This window comes from Mus caroli, unplaced genomic scaffold, assembly GCF_978045245.1.
Source record: "Mus caroli unplaced genomic scaffold, Mus_caroli_1 scaffold_5, whole genome shotgun sequence".
In the NCBI taxonomy this organism is placed as follows: domain Eukaryota; kingdom Metazoa; phylum Chordata; class Mammalia; order Rodentia; family Muridae; genus Mus; species Mus caroli.
Genome location: NW_028227260.1, coordinates 4499697 through 4515683, shown reverse-complemented (window position 1 = coordinate 4515683; position 15987 = coordinate 4499697).

Below are 15987 nucleotides of genomic sequence, written 5' to 3'. Positions count from 1 at the left end.
CTCTTAAAATTTCCTTGTGTGTGTGTCCTATGCAATATCTCAAAACATTTGGTCCAATGTCATGTCATTTATACATCAAATATTTTTGAACAAATGCTCTGCATTAAGCATTTCTTTTTACTTATTTTATTATTAATTTATTCTCTCCTATACATTTACATTTGGACCACAGTTTCCCCTCCCTCCTCTCCTCCCAGCTTTCCCCTTCTCTCCTCCCCATCTACTCCTTCATTTCCTTTCAGAAAAGGGAAGGCCCTCAAGGAATACCAACTAAACATGGTGTATCAAGCTGCAATAAGACTAGGCACCTCTCTTCATATTAAGGCTGGATGAGGTGACCCAGTAGGAGAACAAGGGTCCTAGAAGCAGGTAAAAGTTTCAGAAACAGCCCACACTCCCTCTATTAGGAGTCCCACAAAACCCACCAAGCTACACAGCTATAACATATGCAGAGGGCCTAAGTTAGACCCCTTAGGCTCCCTGAATGCTGGTTCAGTGTCAGTGAGCCTCTATGATCCCAGGTTAGTTGATTCTGTGGGTTTTCTTGTGGTGTCCATGAACCCTCTGACTCCTACAATCCTTCCTCTCTCTCTTCTGCAGGATTCACTGAGTTCCACCTATTTTTTTTTTTTTTTAAAGCTCAAGTTTCAAGGAAAATATTTCAATTCTCCACAGAGATTAGCCTAGTCAAAGGAGAGACTTCTAACTTGGCCAGTAGATGGCAGGACTTTGTAAATTAAAATGAGCTCAAAGTTCATAATAAATGTAGCACTCGTACTACAAAAGCAAATACATGTTTGCAGGCTGAGGAAAAGGTGACTTTAGGTAGTGTTTTAAAGGAATTGTAGAATTTTCTTTCCCCTTTATCCACTTTTTACAAAAAGGAATGGCAGGTGCACCTTCGTTCCCTCTTCCAAGTTTTCCTCTGGCCGTCTCAGTGCTCCTGGGAATGGGAAGACCTAGGCAAGCAAATCAAACGGCCCACTAAACAGTGATGTTAACTAACCCCAGGCCATTTTAGATCAGCTTGGGGTAAATGTTTGATCATTTTTGTTTTTGTTTTTCCCCATCTGTTTTTAAACCATGTTTCTCCCAGGCAACAATGCAACCAGTCGCAGCAGGTAGGGGACATGAGCTTACTGGTACTGGATGCATGTTGTATCTGCTTCTTGGTTGAGGAAGCCAATGGCTTGTGGGATGGAAATCCAGCAAGTGCACTGGTCCCGGCTCACAGACCACAGGAAGAATGGAATTGCCCTCAGGGGCATTGCAGAGATGAAAGGTAAAGATAGTCTGAGTCATTACTGTGTGTGCTTGCAGGCAGATGTAGCTTTTATGCTTCTTTTACAAATTATTTTCTAGTCTCAGGTCCGGTAGGGTTTCTCAGAGGCACCATGCCTGTTTATCTCTTCCCTTGCATTTGCTCTTGAGCCCAGCAGGTTTGTTACAAGTCTCGTTTCTCTTACCAACAGCAGCTCTAAACATTTTCTGGAACTATATTTTGTTTTCTTTTTGGATTCCCTAGTTTTAGGGGAAAGCTTGTCATCCAGTGGCAAATGATGTACAAGAAATACATTTTTTGAGGCTCTGAAAGTCTGAAAATAAGTTGAGCACACTTAATATTTGGTTGACTGTAGAATTCTTGATTAAAAACTACATTTCTTTAAAATTTTATACTGGTAGCTTGCATTGTGTCTATTGAGAGGTCCAAAATCAGCTTTCTGTTGTTGGTTCTTCTCCCATCTAGAGCCATCTGTGAGCTTCCCATTTTTACTAGAATGTGTCTTAGTGTGGTGAGAAGTTTCCTCCTCCAGACCATTCTCAGAGGATCTTTCCATCTACATCTTTCACTTCTGGAGTAATTTCTTGAGTGATCTTCCCCTCTCATTTCTTTCTGTTTCCCCAGCCCCATCCTTTCCTCCTGGAGTTTCTTTTATTTAGTAGTCAGACCTCCTAGAGAGACAGTCCTTACATTGTTTCATTTTTTTTTTTTCAAAACAGGTTTCTCTGTATAGTCCTGGCTGTCCTGGAACTCACTTTGTAGACCAGGCTGGCCTGGAACTAAGAAATCTGCCTGCCTCTGCCTCCCAAGTGCTGGGATTAAAGGCGTGACCACACCCGGCACTGTTTCTATTTTTTTTTTTTTTGTCTATTCTTCTTTTCCCTGTGTTTTTTGAGAAATTCTTCCATGTGTATTGTGTGTGTTTGTGTGTGTATGTGTGTACATATGATGCATACATGTATGTGAGTAGGTGCATGTGTGGAAGCCAGAAGTTGACATCAGATAGTTTTCTACTGTAGGGCTTTTTGTTTTGTTTTGTTGTGTCTTGTTTTGTACGGCATTGTTTTGTTCTGTGAGACAGGGTTTCTCTGTGTACCCTGGCTGTTCTCACTGGCCTCAGACTGACAGATCTGCCTGCCTCTGTCTCCTAAATGATGGGATTAAAGGTGTGTGCCAGCGTCACCTGGCTTTCGACTTAGTTTTTGACACAGTTTTGATACAGAACCAGGATCTCCGAAGATCTGTCTGTCTCTGCCCTGCTCCAGTTCAAAGCATTTGTTATAGTAACCAGTAACCTTGCTCAGCTTTAAGGTGGGTGCTATGGCTCTGCATTCCAGTCTTCATGCACCCACATCAAGCACTTTACACACTGAGCCATCCCCACACCCTCCTTAACGTTTTCCTGTATTGAGTTGTTCATTTCTAGGTTCACATAATGCTGAAGCATGAAATTGCAAGTATTTGAAGACTGTGATCTTAAGAATGGCAATTTCATATACTTAAGACTGATATTTTTAATTTCCAAAAGCATGTTCCTGCTTTCTAATGTTCTTCTGCTTTGACAGCATCCCAGTTCTTATTTGAGGGCTAATTCTCCACTGTTATCTCTCTGAGAAGATATTAATGGCAGGTACTTTAGTGTATTTCACCTTCTTGTGTTGTCTTTCAGTGACATGTTCCCTGGCTAATCTTCTTGTTCTCTTTTACATTAAAAAGTTTCCTCAAATGTTGATAAAAGCAGACACTCTTAAGTCTGTTCTGTCTGTTAACTCAATTCATCTTAACAACAGTTCTATGTGGTAGGGGTTTTGACAGATGATGGTAGAAGCTAAGGCTCCTGTGTATAAGCTGTTTACCAATAGTCACAATGTGACACCAAAGAAAGGATGCCAGTGAATGGGAGCTGTCAACTCAGACATCTTGCCTAGACTCAGGAAGATCCCTATGCTAGGCCGAATAATGAGGCTGAGGATTTCTACACTTCCATATCTGGAACCCATGAATATGTTATCTCACATGGCAAAAGGGAAATTTGCACAGGTAATTAAGTAAAGGGCTGATATGGAGAGCATTTCCTGTATTACTCAGATGAGTCCCGTGTAATCAAAAGAGCCCTTTGAAGTCAAAGAGGAAGTTAGGCAACTAAAAGTCAAAGAAAATATGGCAAATAGAAGTAGAGGCTGAGGTGAGAAATGCAGGAAGCCTCTAAACACTGAAAAAAGAAAGGGAGAAAAGAAATTCTTCCCAAGCTAGGTTTTTATTAAAATAATAAAATATTTGAAGCTAGTTTATTTAGAGGGTTTAGAAAGAAGTTAATTTCGAGGGTTCTGATTCAGGTTTGGGTTAGCGTTGTTCACAGAAGCAGGCGTGTGTGCCAAAGAGAGCACACACAGTAATCTGCTCTCATGGAACTTCATTTAAAAGTAAGAATACCCTCGCATAAGAACAGCATCAATCTCTTTTATCGACTCAATCATAGTCCTGGACTGGGGGGTGTGACTCACTGTTAGAGCCTTGCCTTAGCATTCACCAGGCCTTGGGTGCCAGACAATGCAAAATAGAGATCTGATTACCTCTCTAGTAGGCTCTTCCCCTTACAAGTTGCAGCTGTGTCTCACTGGGGACCAAACTTCGTCATAGGAGCTGCAAATCATATCCGAATCATGGCACTCAGCTCCATTTAAAACTTGATTTTAGTTCAAGGTTACTCATTTTGCACTTCTGTCCTCCCAACCTATAAGACAATAGATTTGTGTCACTTTGAACCATTTAATATGTAGTTACATTAGCAACTGAAAACTCATACGTGGTAATTCTGTGACAAAATCCCTAATACTGTTCATTTCTTTTTCTTTTTCTCTTTTTTACTTTCCCTTCCCTTCCCCTCTCCTCCCCCTCCCCTCCTCTCCCCTCCCTTCCCTTCCTTTCAGCTTTCCAAGTTCATTTGTGTTAGAGGGATTTTCCAGGGATGAATTTTGAATTTTCTGTCTAAATGTAAGTAATGATGTAACTTAATTCTATTGTCACTCTGTTGCCCTTATCTTTAACAATAACTTGTTTCTGTAAGAGAAAGGGACTGTACTAGCTAGTTTTGTGTCAACTTGACACAGCTGGAGTTATCACAGAGAAAGGAGCCTCCCTTGAGGAAATTGCCTCCATGAGATCCAGCTGTAAGGCATTTTCTCAATTAGTGATCAAGAGGGGAGGTCCCCTTGTGGGTGGTGTCATCTCTGGGCTGGTAGTCTTGGTTCTATAAGAGAACAGGCTGAGCAAGCCGATAAGAAACATCCCTCCATGGCCTCTGCATCAGCTCCTGCTTCTTGACCTGCTTGAGTTCCAGTCCTGACTTCCTTCAGTGATGAACAGCAATGTGGAAGTGTAAGCTGAATAAACCCTTTCCTCCCCAATTTGCTTCTTGGTCATGATGTTTTGTCCAGGAATAGAAACCCTGACTAAGACAGGGGCCTTTTAATTTCTTAGACAAGACCATGGAGCTGAGGAGATGTTTCCTGGCTCCATGATGGAGGGGCAATCACTTGCTTCCATGAATTTTCCTATTTTTTCAATTTCCATCTTGCATCAGGGTCCTAGGGTTGCTGTAATAAAGTAGCATAGAACTGGTGACGTATGCAACCAAATTTTTATTTTGTAACAATTCTGGAGGCTCAAACACTGATGTCAAGGTGCTAGCACCTTCACCCAGATGTAACTGAGCTCCATAATGGGTGGGTCCATTACAAGCCTTCTCTGTGTCTTTTTTTATTGTCTACTCTGTCTGTGCCTATGCTCAATTCATCTCTTCATATAAGCATACCAGTTATACAGTCGTCTTAACTTAATCATCTTTTTAATGACCTCAAATACTAGAGTCATCACCTCAGGGACTAGGGGACAAATCTTTAAAAGGTGAAGTAGGGAACATAAGCATCATTTATTATCCTTTTGATCTCTCCTTCCACAGGAAAATGGGATTACCAGTTACCGAACTTTCTGGGGGACTTGCTTCTTGACATCTCTGGGGTTAGGGTTTGGCAAATCAGTTACTATTTGTCGTTCCATTTTCTGGCCTCCAGAGTGGTTTTATTATACTCTCTTTTCCCATTTCCTGTGTGTGTGTGTGCCTATCTATGTACCCTGATACTTTGCTTAAGGAGACTTTTGAATGGGACAGAAATAACCACTTCATTTTAATGGCCCACATTTCACTGAAAGTCCTGGTTATTACATTGCTATTTGTGTGTCTAGACAGAAGCCAAAAGAAATTGAAAATCTGATTTATTTTTTTTAATTTTATTTAATTTTTAATTTTTTTTTATATTTGATCCCTACCCCTATCCACCCTCTGTCTGCTCCACATCCCACACCTCCCCCCACCCCACCCCATCTCCACGTGGATGTCCCCAACCCCCACCCCACCTGACCTCTAAATCCCCTGGGGCCTCCCCAGTCTCTTAAGGGTTAGGTGCATCATCTTTGAATGAATACAGACCCGGAAGTCCTGTACTGTGTGTGTGTTGGGGGCCTTATATCAGCTGGGGTATGCTGTCTGTTTGGTGGTCCAGTGTTTGAGGGATCTCCAGGGTCCAGATTAATTGAGACTGCTGGTCCTCCTACAGGATCACCCTTCTACTCAGCTTCTTTCAGCCTTCCTTAATTCAACAACAGGGGTTAGCAGTTTTTGTCCACTGCTTGGGTTCAAATATCTGCATCTGACTCTTTCAGCTGCTTGTTGGGTCTTTTGGAGGGCAGTTATGATAAATCCCTTTTTGTGAGTGCTACAAGCCTCAGTAATAGTGTCAGGCCTTGGGACCTCCCCTTGAGCTGGATCCCACTTTGGGCCTGTCACTGGACCTTCTTTTCCTCAGGCCCCTCTTCATTTCCATCCCTGTAATTCTTTCAGACAGGAACAATTATGGGTCAGAGATGTGACTGTGGGATGGCAACCCCACCCCTCACTTGATGCCCTGTCTTACTACTGGAGGTGGGCTCTGTAAGTTCCCTCTCCCTACTGTCAGGAGTTTCATCTAAGGTCCCTCCCTTTGAGTCCTAGGAGTCTCTTACTTCCCAGTTCTCTGGTGCATTCTGGGGGATTCCCCAAACCTCATATTTCCTGAGGTTGCCTGTTTCCATTCTTTCTGTTGTCCCTCAGGGCTTCAGTCCTTTTCCCTCACCCAATACCAAATAAGGTTTCCCTCTCCCCCCTACTCCCTCCCCACACTCAGTCTACTTTCTCTCCCAGGTCCCTCCCTCCCTCCCTCCCCACTTGTGATGGCTTTCTCCTCTCTCCCAAGTGGGACTGAGGCATCCTCAATTGGGCAATTCAGATAGTTGAGCTTTTTGAGTTTTGTGGACTTTATCTTGGGTATTCTGTACTTTTTTTTTCTAATATCCACTTATTAGTGAGTACATACCATGCATGTCCTTTTGGGTCTGAGTTACCTCATTCAGGATGATATTTTCTACTTCCATCCATTTGCCTGCAGAACTCAGGATGTCCTCGTTCTTAATAGCTGAGTAGTATTCCATTGTGTAAATGAACCACATTTTCTGTATCGATTCTTCTGTCATGGGACATCTAGGTTGTTTCCAGCTTCTGGCTATCACAAATAAGGCTGTTATGAACATAGAGGAACACTTGCCCCTGAGGCATGGTGGGTCATCTTTTGTTTATATTCCTAAGAGTGTTATAGCTGAGTCTTCAGGTAGATCTATTTCCAATTTTCTGAGGAACCTCCAGATTGATTTCCAGAGTGGTTGTACCAGTTTGCAATCCCACCAGCAATGAATGAGTGTTCCTCTTTCTCCACATCTTCTCCAACATGTGATGTCACCTGAGGTTTTGATCTTAGCCATTCTGATTGATTTAAGATGGAATCTCAGGGTCATTTTGATTTGCATCTCTGTTCACTAACGACTCTGTTCACTAAGGACTTTGAACATTTCTTTAAGTGCTTCTCAGCTATTCAAGATTCCTCAGTTGTGCAGCAGCGGGTCCAACTGCTCTGAGTGCAGCGGGTCCTCTAGGATGTATCTGGATATGGAGTCTTCAAGGGAGCAGACCAACTAGGAGCCTGCCCCAGCAGCAAATACCAGGCAGAAGGGGTGGAATGGACATAAGGAAGGGGAGTGGTACTCAGGAGGGTGGGTTTTTTTTGGGGGGTGATGGGTCCTGAGTCCACCAGGCTCCCAGCAGCAGCTCTGGGACTGGGAGGGGTGTTAAGGGGGTTTCTTACCAACTGCTCTGAGTGCAGTGGGTCCTCTGGGATGGATTGGGATATGGAGTCCTCATGGGAGCATACCAACTAGGGGTCTGTCTCAGCATCAAGGACCAGTGAAAATCTGATTTCTAAAAACTCATGTGGCATCTCTTGAAGATGAGCCAAATTAACTAGGTTAATATCTTCTCTCTGTGTTTTATTTCTTTCTTCCTTTCTTTATCCAACTCATTCCTTCCTGTTCAGAGGTAAATGTACCATCTCAGTTTTTCCAGTGCTTGGATTATAAGTGTGTGTTACTACTCCCGGCTTTTCATTTTCTTTAAACAGAAAGTTCAATTAAAAAAAAATCCCAGAAGAGTTTTGAAACAGCCTTAAATCTTTGTTATCTTCAAGTGGCAAAAGGCATCTGTGACACTTCCCTGGAGAACAAGCTTCAAGAAACTATTGGGCATATCTTAATTTATTTTTAAATAACAACTTCACTTAACCTCTGAGAAGTGTAGTTCTTTTTAAATTGGTGTTGTTTATATTTTAATTTATCTTTTGCACCTTATATAAGTAAACCATCAAATACATCCTCACTTCTCCTCTCTAATTCCTCACCTATCTCCTCCACCACAATTCCTTCCCATCTTCATGTGTACTTAAGAGTGCTGGGTCTACTTAGTGTTGCCTGTATGCTTATGGGTATGGAGCAGTACTGAGGCATGGGGTAGGTCATCAGGGGGACATATAGTTTAAGACAACTGATTTTCCCTCTCCCAGAAGCCATCAATTTCCAACAGCTCCTCAGCTAGGGTTGTAACTTGTGACCCCTCATCTGTCCATGCATGTTTGTCTTGATCTTGTGAAGGTGTTATGCATGTAATCATAGCTGGTATAAGTTCATGTGTGCAACAGTCTTTTCATGTCCAGAAACTATGAATTTACCATACATCTGATACAATGTTTCCATCCTTCTGCTGCAATGACTCATCTGAGCCTTGGGAGGAAGGGATATGATAAAAATGTTTTATTTAACCCTGAGTTTTCCAGGTTTCCTATTTTCTCCTCAATGGCCAGTTGTAAATCTCTATATTAATAGTCATCTACTACAAAAAGAAGCTCCTCTGATGAGAGTTGAGAGAAGCACTAATCTATGGCTATAAAGATAAGTACTTAGGGAGCAGCTTAATACTATGTTTATTTAGCAAATAATAGTAGGCTTTTCCCTAGGGCCTATGATCCACCCAACCATGGATCTTAGGTTTAGATACTGATATAAGGCATAAATTTTAAATTCTGGAGGATGCCTTAAATCCACTCATTAAATGGTTGTTTACTCATATAACATGGATGCCACTATTATACAAGTAAACATATCTTGTCAGGCCATGTATTCAGAGGACCTAGAACATACCTGTGCAGGCTATATGATTGCCTCTATGAGCTATGTTTAGCTGTTTCTGAGGGCTGTGTTCTCCTGGTGTCCTGCAACCCTCTGGCTCCTCCACTTTTGCTGGGTTCTCCAAGATCCACCTAACATTTGGCTGTGGATCTCTGTATCTGTTTCTATTGCTGGGTGAAGCCTCTCTGATAACAATTGGGCTAGACACTGATCTATCTATGAGTATAGCAGAATATTGCTAGGAATCATTTCATTAACTTCTTTTGGGGGACTAGTTTTCCCTGAGTCTTTGAGCCATCTAGCTGGCCATCCAGGCATTGTGTGGTATGGGTTCCCTCTCATGCCTTGGGCTACTATATTTACTGGAACTTCTTAGTCAAGTGTGATGGTTTGTATATGCTTGTCTTAGGGGTGGCACTATTAGAATGTGTTAGAATAGGTGTGGCCCTGTTGGAGAAGATGTGCCACTATGGTTGTGGGTTTTAAGACCCTCATCCTATCTGCCTGGAAGCAACTATTCTGCTAGCAGTCTTCAAATGAAGATGTAGAACTCTCAGCTCTTTGCCTGTACCATGCCTGCCTGGATGCTGACATGCTCCCATCTTGATGAAAATGGAGTGAAGCTCTGAACTTGTAATTCTGCCTCAATTAAATACTGTCCTTATAAGAGTTGCTTTGGCCATGGTGTCTGTTCAAGGCAGTAAATCCCTAATTAGGACATCTAGCTAAAAAGCTTGCTTAAGTGATTTCCTGTTTCTGCTTCCCTAACATGACAGGTGACCATCATGCTTTGATTCCTTTATTATATGGATACTGGTATTGCCCGCGCTTTTGTGTCCCCCTGGTAAGAACACGCTCAGGGCAACCGGAATCTTCTGCAGCACAAACTTTATTGCTTACCCCATCAGGAGCCAGTGGAGAAAGGAGCCAGAGAGAGAGAGAGATGGCGGAGCCCCCTCCCTTTTATGGAGGACTGTCCTCCGCCTCGGACGTGTCACTCCCTGATTGGCTGCAGCCCATCAGCCAGAGTTGTCGTCACGGGAAAGGCAGAGCACATGGCGTGGAAAGCTACCCCGTCACATGCGCAGCTTGCTTGTTTACTACTTAGAACACGGGTGTCAGTGCCATCAGCGCCATCTTGTAATGGCGAATGTGAAGGCGGCTCCTTACATATCCCCCTTTTCTTTTATATAAGAGCAATAGGCCACCCATATTAATGAGAGTGGAGATAGAGGTCAAATCCCCAGTGTGTAAAATAGGGGCTTTACACAAAACCTCCTCCCAGGCTCATCACCCAAAGGGGTCTTGGTCCGCTCCCGTGTCGTTTTTCCTGGGGGAAGGACACTTGGACACTCAACCTTCTTGAAAGATGACATGTCTCCCTAGAATAGGCTCATATATGCCACAGAGCCCTTCTACTGCAGTGCTTAGCCATGCAACTCTCTCGGGCTGCTGAAGCACACTCACTCTATCCCGTGCAATGAGACTAGCCTCGTGGGGTGCAAGAGCTGAGTGGCCAGCGACCTATTGCTTAAGCATAGATAACCATATATCAGGGGAAGCACCATGTTCTAGTGCTGCAAGCGCCTGGGAAATAATCACCATGTCTCTCCTAATTTGGGCCTTAAGCTTACAGACCAATCAAAGAAGCAACACTAATCCACAGCAAAGAACAGCTCCAAATAATTCCACCCCCACCCATTCTTTAAAGAAGGAAAATGTTGAAAAGATAGTCCTTAGGTCAGGGACAGGTCCAAGTGCGTGGGGCAAGTCTCAATTTTTGAAGGGTCTGTTCAAATTTAGCCGTCCAATTCTGTATCTCCCAACGCTGCTCTCCCTTTGTTGTTGTCGCACTGGACATCACCAAGACGAGGGACATCAGTATTCCCTTGGTCAGTCTGGATTTTTCGGGTGAGTCTTTCTGGTATCCAAAATGGGTTGTCTTCATTCTGTGGAAAAACACAAACAGCTCCCCTGGATCTTATCAAAATAGGATCCGGGCCTTTCCATTTGTTATTTAAAACATCTTTCCATTTAACCATCTCTTTGGGCCTATCTGGCTCTGAACAATGTCGTTCAGCCGCGGTATGGCCATGAGAATCAAGATTTAAAAAATTGAGTGTAAAAAGTGCTGTAGACACAGACACTCTTGGTACTCGGGGTAGAGCCTCCTCGACTCCCCCTTTCTGTTTTATTAGATAGGATTTGAGGGTGCGGTGCGCCCGCTCAATAATACCCTGTCCTTGGGGGTTGTATGGAAGTCCAGTCAGGTGGGTCACGTCCATCTGACGGCAGAACTGTTGGAATTTTTGAGATGTATAAGCTGGTCCATTATCAGTCTTAAGGAGTTTGGGTTTTCCCCAAGCACTCCATGCCTTAAGGCAATGTTGAATCACACGTGAGGCCTTTTCTCCAGTTAAAGGAGAGGCAAACATGATGCCAGAGCATGTGTCAATCAATGGACACATGGAGATATTGAAATTTTCCAAAGGAAGAAACATGTGTAACATCCATTTGCCAGACCTGTAGAGGTCGAATACCGCGTGGGTTAATTCCCACCTGAGGAACTGGCAAGAACTCACAGCAGCTTTGACATTGAGTAACAATGTCACGGGCTTCTTTTCTTGTCAAGGAGAAACGGCGGCGTAATGTTTCAGCCGTCACATGAAAATTGTTATGAAAATTTCTTGCAGCCTCTACCGGGGATGTTAGGGCAGCAGCCACCACTTTAGTGGCTTTATCTGCCAAATCATTCCCCAGAGCCATGGGGCCAGGTAGGCCTGAATGGGCTCTAACATGAGTAATATAAACAGGTAATCTTCTAGATAACAAAACTAATTGTATCTGCTGAAAAATATTGGCAACTTTACTGGAAGGCTTAATCACTCCAGCCACTTCTAAAAAATTGAGGGGTTCTAAAAAGGTTTTTAAAACTTCTAAAACCACTAAACATTCTACCACTTGAGGTGAATTTTCATTATATTGTTTGGATACTACTTTACCATTAGCCACATAGGCACCTATGCCAGTTTTTGATCCATCAGTATATACCACAACCCCATTTTTAAGTGGGTTTCTTACTGTTATTTGTGGAAACACAACAGATTGATTTTGGACAAACTGTAAAATTGGATGTTTTGGATAATGGTTATCTAGTTGTCCTGAAAAGGAGGTAACTAAAACTGCCCAATCATTGGATGTGGCTGCCAAGGTTTGAACCTGTCAAAAGTCCAATCTCTCTGCTCTGGAGTCAAAGCAGCAGCGTTTGCTTGGGCCTGCGTTTGTGCAGCCTCTTGCCATAGAACTCTCCATTCCATATATTTGCCCATATTGGGGAGAGCGGCTTTTGCAATCATTTGCCAGTCGGCAGGAGTTAGTGCCATGCCGGCAAGTCTGTCTAACTGCACCAAAGTAAAATTAGCATTGGCTCCATATTTACGGACCGATTCAGCAAGCTCTTTAACCTGTGTTTACTCTACTGGAGCGTGGACACACCCACCCTCAGCTCCTTCAAAGACCGGAAATGCCTGTTGTATCTTCCTTTGTGCCTCTCTTGAAATGAACGAGTCCACGCACTGCCTCTCTGCACAGGGCTGACGCACTACGCAGGGCGGGGGCTCCGCATAGGGCGGAGGTGCACTATGACCTTGAAGCCGACTGCCCTGAGGCCAAGCAGCAAGCTGGCCTTTGCCAGCCGCTTTTGGCTTTTTTCTTGACTTAAAAGCTCGAATTTCTCTCTCATAACGAGCTGCTCCCTCCTCCAAGTCTGTTTTCTCAGAAGGGCTAATTTTTTCATCTGATTCACAGCTACTAAGAACTGGCTCTTTAAACTCATCTCTTTTCTCCTCTTTCCTTCCAATCTCTCCCCAGGTATTCTTCCCTGACATTAACTTTTCTTTTTTCCTTTGTTTTTTCTCCTCTTTCCTTCTAATCTCTCCCCAGGTATTCTTCCCTGACATTAACTTTTCCTCGGGTTCAAGACCCGTGGAAAGGCCTGTATACTTATTTCGAGTGCCATGCTTTCTCTTTTTTCCTGCTCTCTCTCCCCGCTTTACTTCTGATAGACTGTCTTGAATTTCGTTCAGAATTCTCCACCCTGTCTTAACTGCTTGTTGACATATGAAAAGAAATAAAAGGGCTTTTAACACTAGAGAAAGTTCAAGACCAGACATACCTTGTAAAGCTGTAACGAACGCACATCCGTCCCCCAGCTGAAGAGTTCTGAACCTACGCCGGATCCTTCTCAACAGTCTGTTTCCGGGAACACTTCATTAACCACAGTTCCCCAGCTGATGAGTTCTGAATCCACACTGGATCCTTCTCAACAGTCTGTTTCCGGGAACACTTCATTAACCACAGTTCCCCAGCTGATGAGTTCTGAATCCACACTGGATCCTTCTCAACAGTCTGTTTCCGGGAACACTTCATTAACCGCTCCTTCTCCGTGATGTAGTAGCTCACAGGTTCCGGCACCATTTATTGCCCGCGCTTTTGTTCCCCTGGTAAGAACACGCTCAGGGCAACCGGAATCTTCTGCAGCACAAACTTTATTGCTTACCCCATCAGGAGCCAGTGGAGAAAGGAGCCAGAGAGAGAGAGAGATGGCGGAGCCCCCTCCCTTTTATGGAGGACTGTCCTCCGCCTCGGACGTGTCACTCCCTGATTGGCTGCAGCCCATCAGCCAGAGTTGTCGTCACGGGAAAGGCAGAGCACATGGCGTGGAAAGCTACCCCGTCACATGCGCAGCTTGCTTGTTTACTACTTAGAACACGGGTGTCAGTGCCATCAGCGCCATCTTGTAATGGCGAATGTGAAGGCGGCTCCTTACATACTGGGACCCTGAGCTGTGGTCCTTAAACCTGTACAGAAAGTGCTTTACCCACTTAGCCATCTCTCTACCTCTGGAAGATTTACTTTTTCAGACTATTACTGGACCAATGGTTCTCAAAGTGTCATCCTTGGACCAGAAACTTCAGATTTAACCCAGAATTATTAGAAATGCAAAATTTTCACTTTTGTCCCACACAGATAGAAACTTGGGCTCCAATTGTGCTATGAGTTCTAACAAGCCCTCCAGGGGTTGTGTTGCACAGGAAGACAACTCTTAGAGGACTCGGGAATAAGCTATCTCAACAACTGACATAGTGCTGACATATTGAAGATACTCAATACATTCTTCAGAGAAGGAACCCTAAGAAGCAGTCACTGGAGACACATGCTGTTGGAAGAGACAGACTATTGGGCATAGCTTGTCTTTAATCGTTATGCAGGATCAATAGAAGACTCCCTCATGCAGACAGTCAATGACAATTGCTTAAGTATACTTAAAGATTTTGTATACTTTTTGCTTCTTTAGTGCCCTGTTGTGATAAATGAGCTTACTTTAAATAAAAAGTTTGTGTGTGAAGAGGAATAAAAACAAAATTCAAAACCCAAGACTGTCAGGAAATTCAGAGCTGCATAATAATTTTCTACTTCCTTTGTCTTCTTCACATGGGTCTTTTTATTCTCTAGCTACTTCCTTACTCCCCCCTTGTCTGTGTGATTAGGCTCAAAAGGCATTGGAAATAAGTGGATTACAGATTTTCGAATAAAAGTTACATGAAGGGTTAAAGTCAGTTAAGAAGGCAGAGACAAGCAAAAGAAGCCAAGGCTGGAAAAATGGACATTGATCACACAGTTTTATATTGAACACTGAGGAAAATGTAATATGTGGGGTTGCACTGATCAATTAGTGGCTTGTACTTAAGAGCAGGTCTGTTGGGCAGAGTTTCAGAACACTTGCTGAGATGAGAGCACATGATGCAGAAGAGAGAACTAACTAACCAACCAACCAAGCAACCAACAACAAACCTGGACAAATAGCAACCACCGCTTCTGAAAAGATCCTGTTATCTTGATCTGGGGTCTTGAACTTGTGGACTTCTTGCTTAGCTTCCCACATCCTGGAATCACAGGCATGTGCAACTGTAACTAGTTTATGTAGTGCTGAGGATTAAACCCTGGTCCTTGTGCATGCTAGGTGTCTTAGTTAAGGTTTCTATTGCTGTGAAGACGCACCAAAACCATGGCAACTCTTATAAAAGAAAATATTTAATAGGAGCTGGCTAACAGTTTCAAAGGTCTGGTCCATTATCTTCATGCTGGAAAGCATGGTGGCATGGAGGCAGACATAATGTTGGAGAAGGAACTGAGACTTCTACATCTGGACCCATAGGAAGAAGGAAGAGAATGAATGTCATACTGTCTTGGGAATATGCTTGAGCATCTGAGACCTCAAAGCCCACCTATAGTGACACACTTCCTCCCACAAGGTACTACTCCAACAAGGCCACAGCTCCTAATAGTACCAGTTTCTATAGGACTAAGGGGCCATTTTCATTCAAACTACCACAATAAAAGAGCATCATTTTAAGTCACAACATTAGCATGTTTTGCTATGGTAATAGATGCCACGGGAGCTGACCATTTGTGGCCCTTGGGTCTCATAATGTCACATTCTTGTCTGTGTTCTGTGGCTCCTTTCTTCCTCCTGCCAGTCCCCTAGGATTAGATAGCTTGGTTTCCTATTGTTGGTGGACATTTTGCTACTTTATTGGGTTCTTTTACCTACCACCCTTCTCTACCCCACCCCCACACCCCCAACACTAGGTAGGAGAGAAAGGATGGAGTGGGGAAAGAGACTTCAATGCCATTAAACTACTTTCTGCTGATAAGGGGCCTCAAGTTCCTTGGGGCAAGTTTGATCTTTATCATTAGAATTTCTCCAACTATCAACCAACAAGCAGCAATAGTAGAAGCAGCAGGAGCAGGAGGAACATGAGTAAGAGGGCTTTTCAATGAGTGTAAGATAACCAAGATAGATAAGAGTAAGAACAGGGCCCCGGGGCAGTAACAGCAGCTTCCATCCCCCTTGAGGGACTTGGTTTTCCTTTATTTTTAAAATGCTAATTAATGGCATTACATACATTCCAGACACATACACACACACACACAGAGAGAGAGAGAGAGAGAGAGAGAGAGAGAGAGAGAGAGAGAGAGAGAGAGAGAGAGAGAGAGGATGAGAAGACAAGAGAACATGGGTGCATGCCATGGAACAC